The 19,446-nt window shown below is 46.5% G+C and overlaps 1 pseudogene; it reads left to right on the top strand.

Annotated features, from left to right (window-relative positions):
* The window catches only part of LOC135569051 (Golgi apparatus protein 1-like), a 56,972-nt pseudogene extending 37,727 nt beyond the window's left edge, over positions 1 to 19,245 (top strand).
* The last annotated feature ends 201 nt before the right edge of the window (positions 19,246 to 19,446 follow it).

Below are 19,446 nucleotides of genomic sequence, written 5' to 3'. Positions count from 1 at the left end.
GATGAGGCTGATGGGGCTGTATGTGTTTTCATACCCTGGAGATGAGGCTGATGGGGCTGTATGTGTTTTCATACACTGGAGATGAGGCTGATGAGGCTGTATGTGTTTTCATACACTGGAGATGAGGCTGATGGGACTGATGGGGCTGTATGTGTTTTCATACACTGGAGATGAGGCTGATGGGGCTGTATGTGTTTTTCATACACTGGAGATGAGGCTGATGGGGCTGATGAGGCTGATGGGGCTGTATGTGTTTTCATACACTGGAGATGAGGCTGATGGGGCTGATGGGGCTGATGGGGCTGTATGTGTTTTCATACACTGGAGATGAGGCTGATGGGACTGATGGGGCTGTATGTGTTTTCATACACTGGAGATGAGGCTGATGGGGCTGTATGTGTTTTCATACACTGGAGATGAGGCTGATGGGGCTGATGAGGCTGATGGGGCTGTATGTGTTTTCATACACTGGAGATGAGGCTGATGGGGCTGATGGGGCTGTATGTGTTTTCATACACTGGAGATGAGGCTGATGGGGCTGTATGTGTTTTCATACACTGGAGATGAGGCTGATGAGGATGTATGTGTTTTCATACACTGGAGATGAGGCTGATGGGGCTGTATGTGTTTTCATACACTGGAGATGAGGCTGATGAGGCTGATGGGGCTGTATGTGTTTTCATACACTGGAGATGAGGCTGATGGGGCTGTATGTGTTTTCATACACTGGAGATGAGGCTGATGGGGCTGTATGTGTTTTCATACACTGGAGATGAGGCTGATGGGGCTGATGGGGCTGATGAGGCTGTATGTGTTTTCATACACTGGAGATGAGGCTGATGGGGATGATGAGGCTGATGAGGCTGATGGGGCTGATGGGGCTGTATGTGTTTTCACACACTGGAGATGAGGCTGATGGGGCTGATGGGGCTGTATGTGTTTTCACACTGGAGATGAGGCTGATGGGGCTGTATGTGTTTTCATACACTGGAGATGAGGCTGATGGGGCTGTATGTGTTTTCATACACTGGAGATGAGGCTGATGAGGCTGTATGTGTTTTCATACACTGGAGATGAGGCTGTATGTGTTTTTCATACACTGGAGATGAGGCTGATGAGGCTGATGGGGCTGTATGTGTTTTCATATACTGGAGATGAGGCTGATGGGGCTGTATGTGTTTTCATACACTGGAGATGAGGCTGATGGGGCTGATGAGGCTGATGGGGCTGTATGTGTTTTCATACACTGGAGATGAGGCTGATGGGGCTGATGGGGCTGTATGTGTTTTCATACACTGGAGATGAGGCTGATGGGGCTGTATGTGTTTTCATACACTGGAGATGAGGCTGATGAGGCTGTATGTGTTTTCATACACTGGAGATGAGGCTGATGAGGCTGTATGTGTTTTCATACACTGGAGATGAGGCTGATGGGGCTGTATGTGTTTTCATATACTGGAGATGAGGCTGATGGGGCTGATGGGGCTGTATGTGTTTTCATACACTGGAGATGAGGCTGATGGGGCTGATGAGGCTGATGGGGCTGTATGTGTTTTCATACACTGGAGATGAGGCTGATGAGGCTGTATGTGTTTTCATACACTGGAGATGAGGCTGATGAGGCTGTATGTGTTTTCATACACTGGAGATGAGGCTGATGAGGCTGATGGGGCTGTATGTGTTTTCATACACTGGAGATGAGGCTGATGGGACTGATGGGGCTGTATGTGTTTTCATACACTGGAGATGGGGCTGATGGGGCTGTATGTGTTTTCATACACTGGAGATGAGGCTGATGGGGCTGTATGTGTTTTCATACACTGGAGATGAGGCTGATGAGGCTGATGAGGATGTATGTGTTTTCATACACTGGAGATGAGGCTGATGAGGATGTATGTGTTTTCATACACTGGAGATGAGGCTGATGGGGCTGTATGTGTTTTCATACACTGGAGATGAGGCTGATGGGGCTGTATGTGTTTTCATACACTGGAGATGAGGCTGATGAGGCTGATGGGGCTGATGGGGCTGTATGTGTTTTCATACACTGGAGATGAGGCTGATGAGGCTGATGGGGCTGATGGGGCTGATGGGGCTGTATGTGTTTTCATACACTGGAGATGAGGCTGATGAGTCTGATGAGGCTGTATGTGTTTTCATACACTGGAGATGAGGCTGTTGAGGCTGATGGGGATGATGAGGCTGATGGGGATGATGAGGCTGTATGTGTTTTCATATACTAGAGATGAGGCTGATGAGGCTGTATGTGTTTTCATATACTAGAGATGAGGCTGATGAGGCTGTATGTGTTTTCATACACTGGAGATGAGGCTGATGGGGCTGATGGGGCTGATGGGGCTGATGAGACTGATGGGGCTGATGAGGCTGTATGTGTTTTCATATACTAGAGATGAGGCTGATGAGGCTGATGAGGCTGTATGTGTTTTCATATACTAGAGATGAGGCTGATGAGGCTGATGAGGCTGTATGTGTTTTCATATACTAGAGATGAGGCTGATGGGGCTGATGAGGCTGTATGTGTTTTCATATACTAGAGATGAGGCTGATGAGGCTGTATGTGTTTTCATATACTAGAGATGAGGCTGATGAGGCTGTATGTGTTTTCATATACTAGAGATGAGGCTGATGAGGCTGTATGTGTTTTCATATACTAGAGATGAGGCTGATGAGGCTGATGAGGCTGTATGTGTTTTCATATACTAGAGATGAGGCTGATGAGGCTGATGAGGCTGATGAGGCTGTATGTGTTTTCATACACTGGAGATGAGGCTGATGGGGCTGTATGTGTTTTCATATACTAGAGATGAGGCTGATGAGGCTGTATGTGTTTTCATACACTGGAGATGAGGCTGATGAGGCTGTATGTGTTTTCATACACTGGAGATGAGGCTGATGGGGCTGTATGTGTTTTCATATACTAGAGATGAGGCTGATGGGGCTGATGGGGCTGTATGTGTTTTCATACACTGGAGATGAGGCTGATGAGGCTGTATGTGTTTTCATATACTAGAGATGAGGCTGATGAGGCTGATGAGGCTGTATGTGTTTTCATATACTAGAGATGAGGCTGATGAGGCTGTATGTGTTTTCATATACTAGAGATGAGGCTGATGAGGCTGTATGTGTTTTCATATACTAGAGATGAGGCTGATGAGGCTGTATGTGTTTTCATATACTAGAGATGAGGCTGATGAGGCTGTATGTGTTTTCATACACTGGAGATGAGGCTGATGAGGCTGATGGGGCTGATGAGGCTGATGGGGCTGATGAGGCTGATGAAGCTGATGAGGCTGTATGTGTTTTCATACACTGGAGATGAGGCTGATGAGGCTGATGGGGCTGTATGTGTTTTCATACACTGGAGATGAGGCTGATGAGGCTGTATGTGTTTTCATACACTGGAGATGAGGCTGATGAGGCTGTATGTGTTTTCATACACTGGAGATGAGGCTGATGAGGCTGTATGTGTTTCATACACTGGAGATGAGGCTGATGGGTCTGTATGTGTTTCATACACTGGAGATGAGGCTGATGGGGCTGTATGTGTTTTCATATACTAGAGATGAGGCTGATGGGGCTGATGGGGTTGTATGTGTTTTCATATACTAGAGATGAGGCTGATGGGGCTGTATGTGTTTTCATACACTGGAGATGAGGCTGATGGGGCTGATGAGGCTGATGAGGCTGTATGTGTTTTCATATACTAGAGATGAGGATGATGAGGCTGAGGCTGTATGTGTTTTCATACACTGGAGATGAGGCTGATGAGGCTGATGGGGCTGATGAGGCTGATGGGGCTGATGGGGCTGTATGTGTTTCATACACTGGAGATGAGGCTGATGGGGCTGTATGTGTTTTCATATACTAGAGATGAGGCTGATGGGGCTGATGGGGCTGTATGTGTTTTCATATACTAGAGATGAGGCTGATGGGGCTGTATGTGTTTTCATACACTGGAGATGGGGCTGATGAGGCTGATGAGGCTGTATGTGTTTTCATATACTAGAGATGAGGATGATGAGGCTGATGAGGCTGTATGTGTTTTCATACACTGGAGATGAGGCTGATGAGGCTGATGGGGCTGATGAGGCTGATGGGGCTGATGGGGCTGATGAGGCTGATGAGGCTGATGAGGCTGTATGTGTTTTCATACACTGGAGATGAGGCTGATGAGGCTGATGGGGCTGTATGTGTTTTCATACACTGGAGATGAGGCTGATGAGGCTGTATGTGTTTTCATACACTGGAGATGAGGCTGATGAGGCTGTATGTGTTTTCATACACTGGAGATGAGGCTGATGAGGCTGTATGTGTTTCATACACTGGAGATGAGGCTGATGGGGCTGTATGTGTTTCATACACTGGAGATGAGGCTGATGGGGCTGTATGTGTTTTCATATACTAGAGATGAGGCTGATGGGGCTGTATGTGTTTTCATATACTAGAGATGAGGCTGATGGGGCTGTATGTGTTTTCATATACTAGAGATGAGGCTGATGGGGCTGTATGTGTTTTCATACACTGGAGATGAGGCTGATGGGGCTGATGAGGCTGATGAGGCTGATGAGGCTGTATGTGTTTTCATACACTGGAGATGAGGCTGATGAGGCTGATGGTGCTGATGAGGCTGTATGTGTTTTCATACACTGGAGATGAGGCTGATGAGGCTGATGGGGCTGATGAGGCTGATGAGGCTGATGAGGCTGATGAGGCTGATGGGGCTGATGGGGCTGATGAGGCTGATGAGGCTGTATGTGTTTTCATACACTGCCGCAGCCCTTACAGTAGAAATCTAGTAGTATTGTAAACAAAGTATATTTGTTATTGTTTTGTAAATCTAGTAGTATTGTTATTGTAAATCTAGTAGTATTGTTATTGTAAATCTAGTAGTATTGTTATTGTAAATCTAGTAGTGTGTTACTGTAAATCTAGTAGTATTGTTATTGTAAATCTAGTAGTATTGTTATTGTAAATCTAGTAGTATTGTTATTGTAAATCTAGTAGTATTGTTATTGTAAATCTAGTAGTATTGTTATTGTAAATCTAGTAGTATTGTTATTGTAAATCTAGTAGTATTGTTATTGTAAATCTAGTAGTATTGTTATTGTAAATCTAGTAGTATTGTTATTGTAAATCTAGTAGTGGTGTTATTGTAAATCTAGTAGTATTGTTATTGTAAATCTAGTAGTGGTGTTATAGTAAATCTAGTAGTGGTGTTACTGTAAATCTAGTAGTGCTGTTATTGTAAATCTAGTAGTATTGTTATTGTAAATCTAGTAGTGGTGTTATTGTAAATCTAGTAGTATTGTCCCTCAGCTCCAGACCTTGATCCAGTCAGCTGATCCTGGATCAGACTACAGGATAGACCGGGCCCTGAACGAAGCCTGTGAGTCTGTTATCCAGACGGCCTGCAAACACATCCGCAGCGGGGACCCCATGTGAGTACCATCACATCACACACCACACACACACACACACACACCATCACACACACACACACACACACATGTGTGTGTACTGTGATCTCAGATGCACGCAGACACAGACGCTGAGTAAATGCACACCTGTCTTTATACCTGTGATTGCTGGCAGCACCTCCAGCTGTGTCTTTCCTGCTGTGTCAGTCAGTTCAGAATAAAGGGGTTTGTTACCTGGCAGGAATATCACTGTTGTCTTTGTCTTGAACAACAGGCAGGAATATCACTGTTGTCTTTGTCTTGAACAACAGGCAGGAATATCACTGGTGTCTTTGTCTTGAACAACAGGCAGGAATATCACTGGTGTCTTTGTCTTGAACAACAGGCAGGAATATCACTGGTGTCTTTGTCTTGAACAACAGGCAGGAATATCACTGTTGTCTTTGTCTTGAACAACAGGCCACTGGCAGGAATATCACTGGTGTCTTTGTCTTGAACAACAGGCAGGAATATCACTGGTGTCTTTGTCTTGAACAACAGGCAGGAATATCACTGGTGTCTTTGTCTTGAACAACAGGCCACAGGCAGGAATATCACTGGTGTCTTTGTCTTGAACAACAGGCAGGAATATCACTGTTGTCTTTGTCTTGAACAACAGGCAGGAATATCACTGGTGTCTTTGTCTTGAACAACAGGCCACAGGCAGGAATATCACTGGTGTCTTTGTCTTGAACAACAGGCAGGAATATCACTGTTGTCTTTGTCTTGAACAACAGGCCACTGGCAGGAATATCACTGGTGTCTTTGTCTTGAACAACAGGCAGGAATATCACTGGTGTCTTTGTCTTGAACAACAGGCCACTGGCAGGAATATCACTGGTGTCTTTGTCTTGAACAACAGGCAGGAATATCACTGGTGTCTTTGTCTTGAACAACAGGCAGGAATATCACTGGTGTCTTTGTCTTGAACAACAGGCAGGAATATCACTGTTGTCTTTGTCTTGAACAACAGGCCACTGGCAGGAATATCACTGGTGTCTTTGTCTTGAACAACAGGCAGGAATATCACTGGTGTCTTTGTCTTGAACAACAGGCCACTGGCAGGAATATCACTGTTGTCTTTGTCTTGAACAACAGGCAGGAATATCACTGTTGTCTTTGTCTTGAACAACAGTCTTTGTCTTGAACAACAGGCCACTGGCAGGAAAATCACTGTTGTCTTTGTCTTGAACAACAGGCAGGAATATCACTGTTGTCTTTGTCTTGAACAACAGGCCACTGGCAGGAATATCACTGGTGTCTTTGTCTTGAACAACAGGCAGGAATATCACTGGTGTCTTTGTCTTGAACAACAGGCAGGAATATCACTGGTGTCTTAGTCTTGAACAACAGGCAGGAATATCACTGTTGTCTTTGTCTTGAACAACAGGCCACTGGCAGGAATATCACTGGTGTCTTTGTCTTGAACAACAGGCAGGAATATCACTGGTGTCTTTGTCTTGAACAACAGGCAGGAATATCACTGTTGTCTTTGTCTTGAACAACAGGCAGGAATATCACTGGTGTCTTTGTCTTGAACAACAGGCCACTGGCAGGAATATCACTGTTGTCTTTGTCTTGAACAACAGGCAGGAATATCACTGTTGTCTTTGTCTTGAACAACAGGCCACTGGCAGGAATATCACTGTTGTCTTTGTCTTGAACAACAGGCAGGAATATCACTGTTGTCTTTGTCTTGAACAACAGGCCACTGGCAGGAATATCACTGGTGTCTTTGTCTTGAACAACAGGCAGGAATATCACTGGTGTCTTTGTCTTGAACAACGGGCAGGAATATCACTGGTGTCTTTGTCTTGAACAACAGGCAGGAATATCACTGGTGTCTTTGTCTTGAACAACAGGCAGGAATATCACTGGTGTCTTTGTCTTGAACAACAGGCAGGAATATCACTGTTGTCTTTGTCTTGAACAACAGGCCACTGGCAGGAATAGGCTCCCGAGTGGCGCAGCGGTCTAAGGCGCTGGATCTCAGTGCTAGAGGTGTGACTACAGACCCTGGTTTGATTCCAGGCTGTATCACTACCGGCCGTGATTGGGAGTCCCATAGGGCGGCGCACAATTAGCCCAGTGAGAGAAAATGTACTTTTTACTCCATACCTGACACCCACAAGTACTCGTTAAATTTCTGGCTATCCGCAAATGTTTGTTTTGTTTAAACAGAAAACCGTGCCGTATGGTTTGATTAATATCATGAATTTGAAATGGTTTGGACTTTTACTTTTGATACTTAAGTATTTTTAAAACCAAATGCTTTTAGACTTTTTACTCAAGTAGTATTTTACTGGGTGACTTTTTACTCAAGTAGTATTTTACTGAGTGACTTTTACTCTAGTAGTATTTTACTGGGTGACTTTTACTCAAGTAGTATTTTACTGGGTGACTTTCAATAAAGTAGTATTTTACTGGGTGACTTTCACTTTTACTCAAGTAATATTTTACTGGGTGACTTTCACTTTTACTCAAGTAGTATTTTACTGGGTGACTTTCACTTTTACTCAAGTAGTATTTTACTGGGTGACTTTTACTCAAGTAGTATTTTACTGGGTGACTTTCACTCAAGTAGTATTTTACTGGGTGACTTTCACTCAAGTAGTATTTTACTGGGTGACTTTCACTTTTACTCAAGTAGTATGTTACTGGGTGACTTTTACTCAAGTAGTATTTTACTGGGTGACTTACTCAAGTAGTATTTTACTGGGTGACTTTTACTCAAGTAGTATTTACTGGGTGACTTTTACTCAAGTAGTATTTTACTGGGTGACTTTCACTCAAGTAGTATTTTACTGGGTGACTTTTACTCAAGTAGTATTTTACTGGGTGACTTTTACTCAAGTAGTATTTTACTGGGTGACTTTCAATCAAGTAGTATTTTACTGGGTGACTTTCACTTTTACTCAAGTAGTATTTTACTGGGTGACTTTCACTTTTACTCAAGTAGTATTTTACTGGGTGACTTTCACTTTTACTCAAGTAGTATTTTACTGGGTGACTTTTACTCAAGTAGTATTTTACTGGGTGACTTTCACTCAAGTAGTATTTTACTGGGTGACTTTTACTCAAGTAGTATTTTACTGGGTGACTTTTACTCAAGTAGTATTTTACTGGGTGACTTTCACTCAAGTAGTATTTTACTGGGTGACTTTTACTCAAGTAGTATTTTACTGGGTGACTTTTACTCAAGTAGTATTTTACTGGGTGACTTTTACTCAAGTAGTATTTTACTGGGTGACTTTTACTCAAGTAGTATTTTACTGGGTGACTTTTACTCTAGTAGTATTTTACTGGGTGACTTTTACTCAAGTAGTATTTTACTGGGTGACTTTCACTCAAGTAGTATTTTACTGGGTGACTTTTACTCAAGTAGTATTTTACTGGGTGACTTTTACTCAAGTAGTATTTTACTGGGTGACTTTCAATCAAGTAGTATTTTACTGGGTGACTTTCACTTTTACTCAAGTAATATTTTACTGGGTGACTTTCACTTTTACTCAAGTAGTATTTTACTGGGTGACTTTCACTTTTACTCAAGTAGTATTTTACTGGGTGACTTTTACTCAAGTAGTATTTTACTGGGTGACTTTCACTCAAGTAGTATTTTACTGGGTGACTTTCACTCAAGTAGTATTTTACTGGGTGACTTTCACTTTTACTCAAGTAGTATGTTACTGGGTGACTTTTACTCAAGTAGTATTTTACTGGGTGACTTACTCAAGTAGTATTTTACTGGGTGACTTTCACTCAAGTAGTATTTTACTGGGTGACTTTTACTCAAGTAGTATTTTACTGGGTGACTTTCACTCAAGTAGTATTTTACTGGGTGACTTTTACTCAAGTAGTATTTTACTGGGTGACTTTTACTCAAGTAGTATTTTACTGGGTGACTTTCAATCAAGTAGTATTTTACTGGGTGACTTTCACTTTTACTCAAGTAGTATTTTACTGGGTGACTTTCACTTTTACTCAAGTAGTATTTTACTGGGTGACTTTCACTTTTACTCAAGTAGTATTTTACTGGGTGACTTTTACTCAAGTAGTATTTTACTGGGTGACTTTCACTCAAGTAGTATTTTACTGGGTGACTTTTACTCAAGTAGTATTTTACTGGGTGACTTTTACTCAAGTAGTATTTTACTGGGTGACTTTCACTCAAGTAGTATTTTACTGGGTGACTTTTACTCAAGTAGTATTTTACTGGGTGACTTTTACTCAAGTAGTATTTTACTGGGTGACTTTTACTCAAGTAGTATTTTACTGGGTGACTTTCACTTTTACTCAAGTAGTATTTTACTGGGTGACTTTCACTCAAGTAGTATTTTACTGGGTGACTTTTACTCAAGTAGTATTTTACTGGGTGACTTTCACTCAAGTAGTATTTTACTGGGTGACTTTCACTCAAGTAGTATTTTACTGGGTGACTTTTACTCAAGTAATATTTTACTGGGTGACTTTCACTCAAGTAGTATTTTACTGGGTGACTTTTACTCAAGTAGTATTTTACTGGGTGACTTTCACTCAAGTAGTATTTTACTGGGTGACTTTTACTCAAGTAGTATTTTACTGGGTGACTTTTACTCAAGTAGTATTTTACTGGGTGACTTTTACTCAAGTAGTATTTTACTGGGTGACTTTTACTCAAGTAGTATTTTACTGGGTGACTTTCACTTTTACTCAAGTAGTATGTTACTGGGTGACTTTTACTCAAGTAGTATTTTACTGGGTGACTTTTACTCAAGTAGTATTTTACTGGGTGACTTTCACTCAAGTAGTATTTTACTGGGTGACTTTTACTCAAGTAGTATTTTACTGGGTGACTTTCACTCAAGTAGTATTTTACTGGGTGACTTTCACTCAAGTAGTATTTTACTGGGTGACTTTTACTCAAGTAGTATTTTACTGGGTGACTTTTACTCAAGTAGTATTTTACTGGGTGACTTTTACTCAAGTAGTATTTTACTGGGTGACTTTTACTCAAGTAGTATTTTACTGGGTGACTTTTACTCAAGTAGTATTTTACTGGGTGACTTTCACTCAAGTAATATTTTACTGGGTGACTTTCACTCAAGTAGTATTTTACTGGGTGACTTTTACTCAAGTAGTATTTTACTGGGTGACTTTTACTCAAGTAGTATTTTACTGGGTGACTTTTACTCAAGTAGTATTTTACTGGGTGACTTTACTCAAGTAGTATTTTACTGGGTGACTTTCACTCAAGTAGTATTTTACTGGGTGACTTTTACTCAAGTAGTATTTTACTGGGTGACTTTTACTCAAGTAGTATTTTACTGGGTGACTTTCACTCAAGTAGTATTTTACTGGGTGACTTTTACTCAAGTAGTATTTTACTGGGTGACTTTTACTCAAGTAGTATTTTACTGGGTGACTTTCACTCAAGTAGTATTTTACTGGGTGACTTTTACTCAAGTAGTATTTTACTGGGTGACTTTCACTCAAGTAGTATTTTACTGGGTGACTTTCACTCAAGTAGTATTTTACTGGGTGACTTTTACTCAAGTAGTATTTTACTGGGTGACTTTTACTCAAGTAGTATTTTACTGGGTGACTTTTACTCAAGTAGTATTTTACTGGGTGACTTTTACTCAAGTAGTATTTTACTGGGTGACTTTTACTCAAGTAGTATTTTACTGGGTGACTTTTACTCAAGTAGTATTTTACTGGGTGACTTTTACTCAAGTAGTATTTTACTGAGTGACTTTTACTCAAGTAGTATTTTACTGGGTGACTTTTACTCAAGTAGTATTTTACTGGGTGACTTTTACTCAAGTAGTATTTTACTGGGTGACTTTCACTTTTACTCAAGTAGTATTTTACTGGGTGACTTTCACTTTTACTCAAGTAGTATTTTACTGGGTGACTTTTACTTTTACTTGAGTCATTTTCTATCAAGGTACACTGCCGTTCAAAAGTTCGGGGTCAAAAGTTTTGGGTCATTTAGAAATGTCTTTGTTTCCCATGAAAACATACATGAAATGAGTTGCAAAATGAATAGGAAATATAGTAAAGACGTTGACAAGGTTATAAATAATGATTTTTCATTTAAATAATAAACTTTGCTTTCGCCAAAGAATCCTCCATCTGCAGCAATAACAGCCCTGTAGACCTTTGTCATTCTAGTTGTTAATTTGGTGAGGTAATCTGAAGAGATTTCACCACATGCTTCCTGAAGCACCTCCCACAAGTTGGATTGGCTTGATGGGCATTTCTTACTGCTCCCACAACAGCTCAATCGGGTTGAGATCTGTGACTCCATTATAGACAGAATACCAGCTGACTGCTTCTTCCCTAAATAGTTCTTGCATAGTTTGGAGCTGTGCTTGGGTCGTTGTCCTGTTGTAGGAGGAAATTGGCTCCAATTAAGCGCCGTCCACAGGGTATGGCATGGTGTTGCAAAATGGAGTGATAGCCTTCCTTCTTCAAGATCCCTTTTACCCTGTACAAATCTCCCACTTTACCACCACCAAAGCGGACCAGACCATCACATTGCCACCACCTCCACCAGACCATCACATTGCCTCCACCTCCCCCAGACCATCACATTGCCTCCACCTCCACCAGACCATCACATTGCCACCACCTCCACCAGACCATCACATTGCCTCCACCTCCACCAGACCATCACATTGCCTCCACCTCCCCAGACCATCCCCCAGACATTGCCTCCACCTCCACCAGACCATCACATTGCCTCCACCTCCCCCAGACCATCACATTGCCTCCACCTCCCCAGACCATCACATTGCCTCCACCTCCCCAGACCATCACATTGCCTCCACCTCCCCCAGACCATCACATTGCCTCCACCTCCCCAGACTATCACATTGCCTCCACCTCCCCCAGACCATCACATTGCCTCCACCTCCCCCAGACCATCACATTGCCTCCACCTCCCCCAGACCATCACATTACCTCCACCTCCCCCAGACCATCACATTGCCTCCACCTCCCCCAGACCATCACATTGCCTCCACCTCCCCAGACCATCACATTGCCTCCACCTCCCCAGACCATCACATTGCCTCCACCTCCCCCAGACCATCACATTACCTCCACCTCCCCCAGACCATCACATTGTCTCCACCTCCCCCAGACCATCACATTGCCTCCACCTCCCCAGACCATCACATTGCCTCCACCTCCCCCAGACCATCACATTGCCTCCACCTCCCCCCAGACCATCACATTACCTCCACCTCCCCCAGACCATCACATTACCTCCACCTCCCCCAGACCATCACATTGCCTCCACCTCCCCCAGACCATCACATTGCCTCCACCTCCACCAGACCATCACATTGCCTCCACCATGCTTGACAGATGGATCACTCCTCAGGCATCTTTTCATTTTTTCTGCGTCTCACGAATGTTCTTCTTTGGGATCCAAACACCTCAAACTTAGATTAATAACATAACACTTTTTCCAATCTTCCTCTGTCTGGTGTCTGTTCTTTTGCCCATCTTAATCTTTAATTTTTATTGGCCAGTCTGAGATATGGCTTTTTTCTTTTTGCAACTCTGCCTAGAAGGCCAGCATCCCGGAGTCGCCTCTTCACTGTTGAAGTTGAGACTGGTGTTTTGCTGGTACTATTTAATGAAGCTGCCAGTTGGATTCAGCGTGGCGTCGGGGATGGGTTCAGCGTGGCATCGGGATGGGTTCAGCGTGGCATCGGGATGGGTTCAGCGTGGCATCGGGGATGGGTTCAGCGGGCATCGGGATGGGTTCAGCGTGGCGGTGGGGATGGGTTCAGCGTGGCGGTGGGGATGGGTTCAGCGTGGCGGTGGGGATGGGTTCAGCGTGGCGGTGGGGATGGGTTCAGCGTGGCGGTGGGGATGGGTTCAGCGTGGGCGGGGATGGGTTCAGCGTGGCGTCGGGGATGGATTCAGCGCGGCGGTGGGGATGGGTTCAGCGTGGCGGTGGGGATGGGTTCAGCGTGGGGATGGGTTCAGCGTGGCGTCGGGGATGGATTCAGCGCGGCGGTGGGGATGGGTTCAGCGCGGCGGTGGGGATGGGTTCAGCGTGGGGATGGGTTCAGCGTGGCGGTGGGGATGGGTTCAGCGTGGCGGTGGGGATGGGTTCAGCGTGGCATCGGGATGGGTTCAGCGTGGCGGTGGGGATGGGTTCAGCGTGGGGATGGGTTCAGCGTGGGATGGGTTCAGTGTGGCGGTGGGGATGGGTTCAGCGTGGGATGGGTTCAGCGTGGCGTCGGGATGGGTTCAGCGTGGCATCGGGGATGGATTCAGCGTGGGGATGGGTTCAGCGTGAAGTTGGGGATGGATTCAGCATGGCGGTGTGGATGGGTTCAGCGTGGCGTCGGATGGGTTCAGCGTGGTGTCGGGATGGGTTCAGCGTGGCATCGGGATGGGTTCAGCGTGGTGTCGGGGATGGGTTCAGCGTGGCATCGGGGATGGGTTCAGCGTGGCGGTGGGGATGGGTTCAGCGTGGCGGTGGGGATGGGTTCAGCGTGGCATCTGGGATGGGTTCAGCGTGGCGTCGGATGGGTTCAGCGTGGCATCGGGGATGGGTTCAGCGTGGTGTCGGGGATGGGTTCAGCGTGGCGTCGGGGATGGGTTCAGCGTGGCATCGGGGATGGGTTCAGCGTGGCGGTGGGGATGGGTTCAGCGTGGCATCGGGGATGGGTTCAGCGTGGCATCGGGGATGGGTTCAGCGTGACATCGGGGATGGGTTCAGCGTGGCGGTGGGGATGGGTTCAGCGTGGCGTCGGATGGGTTCAGCGTGGCGTTGGGGATGGGTTCAGCGTGGCGTCGGGGATGGGTTCAGCGTGGCATCGGGGATGGGTTCAGCGTAGCGGTGGGGATGGGTTCAGCGTGGTGTCGGGGATGGGTTCAGCGTGGCATCGGGGATGGGTTCAGCGTGGCATCGGGATGGGTTCAGCGTGGCATCGGGATGGGTTCAGCGTGGCGTCGGGGATGGGTTCAGCGTGGCATCGGGATGGGTTCAGGTCAGACACTGTGTCAGTAATCTGGGCAGCAGTGAACTTTCACATCTCTCTGTTTGTCCTGAGGCTGTTTTTAATCATCTCAGCTCTTCGCTAGACAGAGTTGTGGTTGTAAAGAGATGGAGAAGCTTCTAATTGGCTGGCATCCCCTTCCTGTCCACTCTAACTGTTCTCCAGGTCGTTCATCCCCTTCCTGTCCACTCTAACTGTTCTCCAGGTCGTTCATCCCCTTCCTGTCTACTCTAACTGTTCTCCAGGTCGTTCATCCCCTTCCTGTCTACTCTAACTGTTCTCCAGGTCGTTGCTGGATGTGTTGTGTCAATTAGCCCAGTGGCGTCTGGGTTCAAATCAAATCAAATCAAATTGTATTTGTCACATACACATGGTTAGCAGATGTTAATGCGAGTGTAGCGAAATGCTTGTGCTTCTAGTTCCACAATACAGTAATAACCAACAAGTAATCTAACTAACAATTCCAAAACTACTGTCTTATACACACAAGTGTAAGGGGATAAAGAATATGTACATAAAGATATATGAATGAGTGATGGTACAGAACGGCATAGGCAAGATACAGTAGATGGTATTGAGTACAGTATATACATATGAGATGAGTAATGTAGAGTATGTAAACAAAGTGGCATAGTTTAAAGTGGCTAGTGATACATGTATTACATAAAGATGCAGTAGATGATATAGAGTACAGTATATACATATACATATGAGATGAATAGTGTAGGGTATGTAAACATTATATTAGGTTGCATTGTTTAAAGTGGCTAGTGATATATTTTACATCATTTCCCATCAATTCCCATTATTAAAGTGGCTGGAGTTGGGTCAGTGTCAATAACAGTGTGTGTGTCCACTCAATGTTAGTGGTGGCTGTTTAACAGTCTGATGGCCTTGAGATAGAAGCTGTTTTTCAGTCTCTCGGTCCCAGCTTCCCAGGGTTAGCGGAGGGTTTGGCCCAGCGGCGCCCGGGTTATCGGAGGGCTTGGCCCAGCGGCGTCCGGGTTAGCGAAGGGTTTGGCCCAGCGGCGTCCGGGTTAGTGGAGGGTTTGGCTGGCAGGGATGTCCTTGTCCCATCTCGCACTAGCGGCCCCTGTGGCGGGCCGGGCGCAGTGCACGCTGCTGACACGGTCGCCAGGTGTACAGTGTTTCCTCCGACACGTTGGTGCGGCTGGCTTCCGGGTTAAGTTGGCATTGTGTCAAAAAGAAATTTGGCTTGGTTGGGTTGTGTTCCGGGGAATGCATGGCTCTCGACCTTCGCCTCTCCCGAGTCCGTCACGGTAGTTGCAGCGATGGGACAAGACTGTAACTACCAATTGAAACCACGAAATTGGGGAGAAAAAGGGGTAAAGGAAAAGATATATATGAAATAATGTTTGTAAAAAGCTGCATTTGACGTGTCGGGAGACATGTTAGTTCTGTGGCGACGTCATGGCGTCTCTTGGGATTTATTGTGACCTTTTTGATTGGTTGATAAAGTCATTGCCATATTGTGTGTGTGTGGATCCTGTCTTGCCTGATGGAGCACCTGTATACAGAGAAGATGGTGGAGGACTGTGAACGCAGACTACTGGAGCTACAGTACTTCATCTCTAGAGACTGGAAGTAAGTCAACCATGACCTCTGACCCCTAACCCCTGAGTGTGAACGCACACTACTGGAGCTCACACTACTGGAGCTCACACTACTGGAGCTCACACTACTGGAGCTCACACTACCGGAGCTCACACTGTCTAACTCTCTACTGCCCCCTGTCTGTCAGACTGTCTAACTCTCTACTGCCCCCTGGCTGTCAGACTGTCTAACTCTCTACTGTCCCCTGGCTGTCAGACTGTCTAACTCTCTACTGCCCCCTGTCTGTCAGACTGTCTAACTCTCTACTGCCCCCTGTCTGTCAGACTGTCTAACTCTCTACCTCTCTACTGCCCCCTGGCTGTCAGACTGTCTAACTCTCTACTGCCCCCTGTCTAACTCTCTACTGCCCCTTGTCTAACTCTCTACTGCCCCCTGTCTGTCAGACTGTCTAACTCTCTACTGCCCCCTGTCTAACTCTCTACTGCCCCCTGACTAACTCTCTACTGCCCCCTGTCTAACTCTCTACTGCCCCCTGTCTAACTCTCTACTGCCCTGCCACACTAACTCTATACTGCCCCCCTGTCTAACTCTCTACTGCCCCCTGTCTAACTCTCTACTGCCCTGCCACACTAACTCTATACTGCCCCCTGTCTGTCAGACTGTCTAACTCTACTGCCCCCTGGCTGTCAGACTGTCTAACTCTACTGCCCCTGTCTGTCAGACTGTCTAACTCTACTGCCCCCTGTCTGTCAGACTGTCTAACTCTCTACTGCCCCCTCGCTGTCAGACTGTCTAACTCTCTACTGCCCCTGGCTGTCAGACTGTCTAACTCTCTACTGCCCCCGTCTGTCAGACTGTCTAACTCTCTACTGCACCCTCGCTGTCAGACTGTCTAACTCTCTGCTGTCAGACTGTCTAACTCTCTACTGCCCCCGTCTGTCAGACTGTCTAACTCTCTACTGCCCCCTGTCTGTCAGACTGTCTAACTCTCTACTGCCCCCTGTCTGTCAGACTGTCTAACTCTACTGCCCCCTGTCTGTCAGACTGTCTAACTCTCTACTGCCCCCGTCTGTCAGACTGTCTAACTCTACTACCCCCTGTCTGTCAGACTGTCTAACTCTACTGCCCCCGTCTGTCAGACTGTCTAACTCTCTACTGCCCCCGTCTGTCAGACTGTCTAACTCTCTACTGCCCCCTGTCTGTCAGACTGTCTAACTCCTCTACTGCCCCCTGTCTGTCAGACTGTCAACTCTCTACTGCCCCCTGTCTGTCAGACTGTCTAACTCCCTCACTGCCCCCTGTCTGTCAGACTGTCTAACTCTCTACTGCCCCTGTCTGTCAGACTGTCTAACTCTCTACTGCCCCCGTCTGTCAGACTGTCTAACTCTCTACTGCCCCCTGTCTGTCAGACTGTCTAACTCTCTACTGCCCCCTGGCGGTCAGACTGTCTAACTCTCTACTGCCCCCCTGGCGGTCAGACTGTCTAACTCTCTACTGCCCCCTGTCTGTCAGACTGTCTAACTCTCTACTGCCCCCTGTCTGTCAGACTGTCTAACTCTCTACTGCCCCTGGCTGTCAGACTGTCTAACTCTCTACTGCCCCCTGGCTGTCAGACTGTCTAACTCTACTGCCCCCTGTCTAACTCTCTACTGCCCCTTGTCTAACTCTCTACTGCCCCCTGTCTGTCAGACTGTCTAATCTCTACTGCCCCTGTCTAACTCTCTACTGCCCCCTGTCTAACTCTCTACTGCCCCCGTCTAACTCTCTACTGCCCTGCCACACTAACTCTATACTGCCCCCTGTCTAACTCTCTACTGCCCCCTGTCTAACTCTCTACTGCCCTGCCACACTAACTCTATACTGCCCCCTGTCTGTCAGACTGTCTAACTCTCTACTGCCCCCTGGCTGTCAGACTGTCTAACTCTACTGCCCCCTGTCTGTCAGACTGTCTAACTCTACTGCCCCCTGTCTGTCAGACTTCTAACTCTCTACTGCCCCCTCGCTGTCAGACTGTCTAACTCTCTACTGCCCCCTGGCTGTCAGACTGTCTAACTCTCTACTGCCCCCCTGTCTGTCAGACTGTCTAACTCTACTGCACTCGCTGTCAGACTGTCTAACTCTCTGCTGTCAGACTGTCTAACTCTACTGCTGTCAGACTGTCTAACTCTCTACTGCCCCCTGTCTGTCAGACTGTCTAACTCTCTGCCCCTGTCTGTCAGACTGTCCCCTACTGCCCTGTCTGTCAGACTGTCTAACTCCTCTACTGCCCCCTGTCTGTCAGACTGTCTAACTCTCTACTGCCCCCTGTCTGTCAGACTGTCTAACTCTCTACTGCCCCCCTGTCTGTCAGACTGTCTAACTCTCTACTGCCCCCTGTCTGTCAGACTGTCTAACTCTCTACTGCCCCCTGTCTGTCAGACTGTCTAACTCTCTACTGCCCCCTGTCTGTCAGACTGTCTAACTCTCTACTGCCCCCTGTCTGTCAGACTGTCTAACTCTACTGCCCCTGGCGGTCAGACTGTCTAACTCTCTACTGCCCTGGCGGTCAGACTGTCTAACTCTACTGCCCCTGTCTGTCAGACTGTCTAACTCTCTACTGCCCCCTGGCGGTCAGACTATCTAACTCTCTACTGCCCCCTGTCTGTCAGACTGTCTAACTCTCTACTGCCCCCTGTCTGTCAGACTGTCTAACTCTCTACTGTCCCCTGTCTGTCAGACTGTCTAACTCTCTACTGTCCCCTGTCTGTCAGACTGTCTAACTCTCTACTGTCCCCTGTCTGTCAGACTGTCTAACTCTCTACTGCCCCCTGGCTGTCAAACTCTCTACTGCCCCCTGGCTGTCAGACTGTCTAACTCTCTACTGCCCCTGGCGGTCAGACTGTGTAACTCTCTCCTCCCTCTACCAGACTGGACCCCATCCTGTATAAGAAGTGCCAGGGTGACGCTGCCCGGCTGTGCCACACCCACGGCTGGAATGAGACCAGCGAGCTGATGCCACCTGGGACCGTGTTCTCGTGTCTCTATCGCCATGCCTACCGCACCGAGGAGCAGGGACGACGGGTAAGAGATTCAGGAGTCGCGAAGATGGACTAGTTCCCATGGTTCCACATTACTACTATGTTGTTGGAGATGGTGGTGAGGAAGATGAGGGTGGTGGTTGGTAATGACAGTGGTAGGTGGTGGTTGGTAATGACAGTGGTAGGTGGTGGTGGTTAGTAATGACAGTGGTAGGAGGTGGTGGTGGTGGTTGGTAATGACAGTGGTAGGAGGTGGTGGTGGTGGTTGGTAAATGACAGTGGTAGGTGGTGGTGGTGGTTGGTAATGACAGTGTTTGGTGGTGGTGGTTGGTAATGACAGTGGTAGGTGGTGGTGGTTGGTAATGACAGTGG

Source organism: Oncorhynchus nerka, unplaced genomic scaffold (assembly GCF_034236695.1).
Source record: "Oncorhynchus nerka isolate Pitt River unplaced genomic scaffold, Oner_Uvic_2.0 unplaced_scaffold_1236, whole genome shotgun sequence".
In the NCBI taxonomy this organism is placed as follows: Eukaryota; Metazoa; Chordata; class Actinopteri; order Salmoniformes; family Salmonidae; genus Oncorhynchus; species Oncorhynchus nerka.
This window is presented reverse-complemented; position numbering and strand designations above follow the sequence as displayed.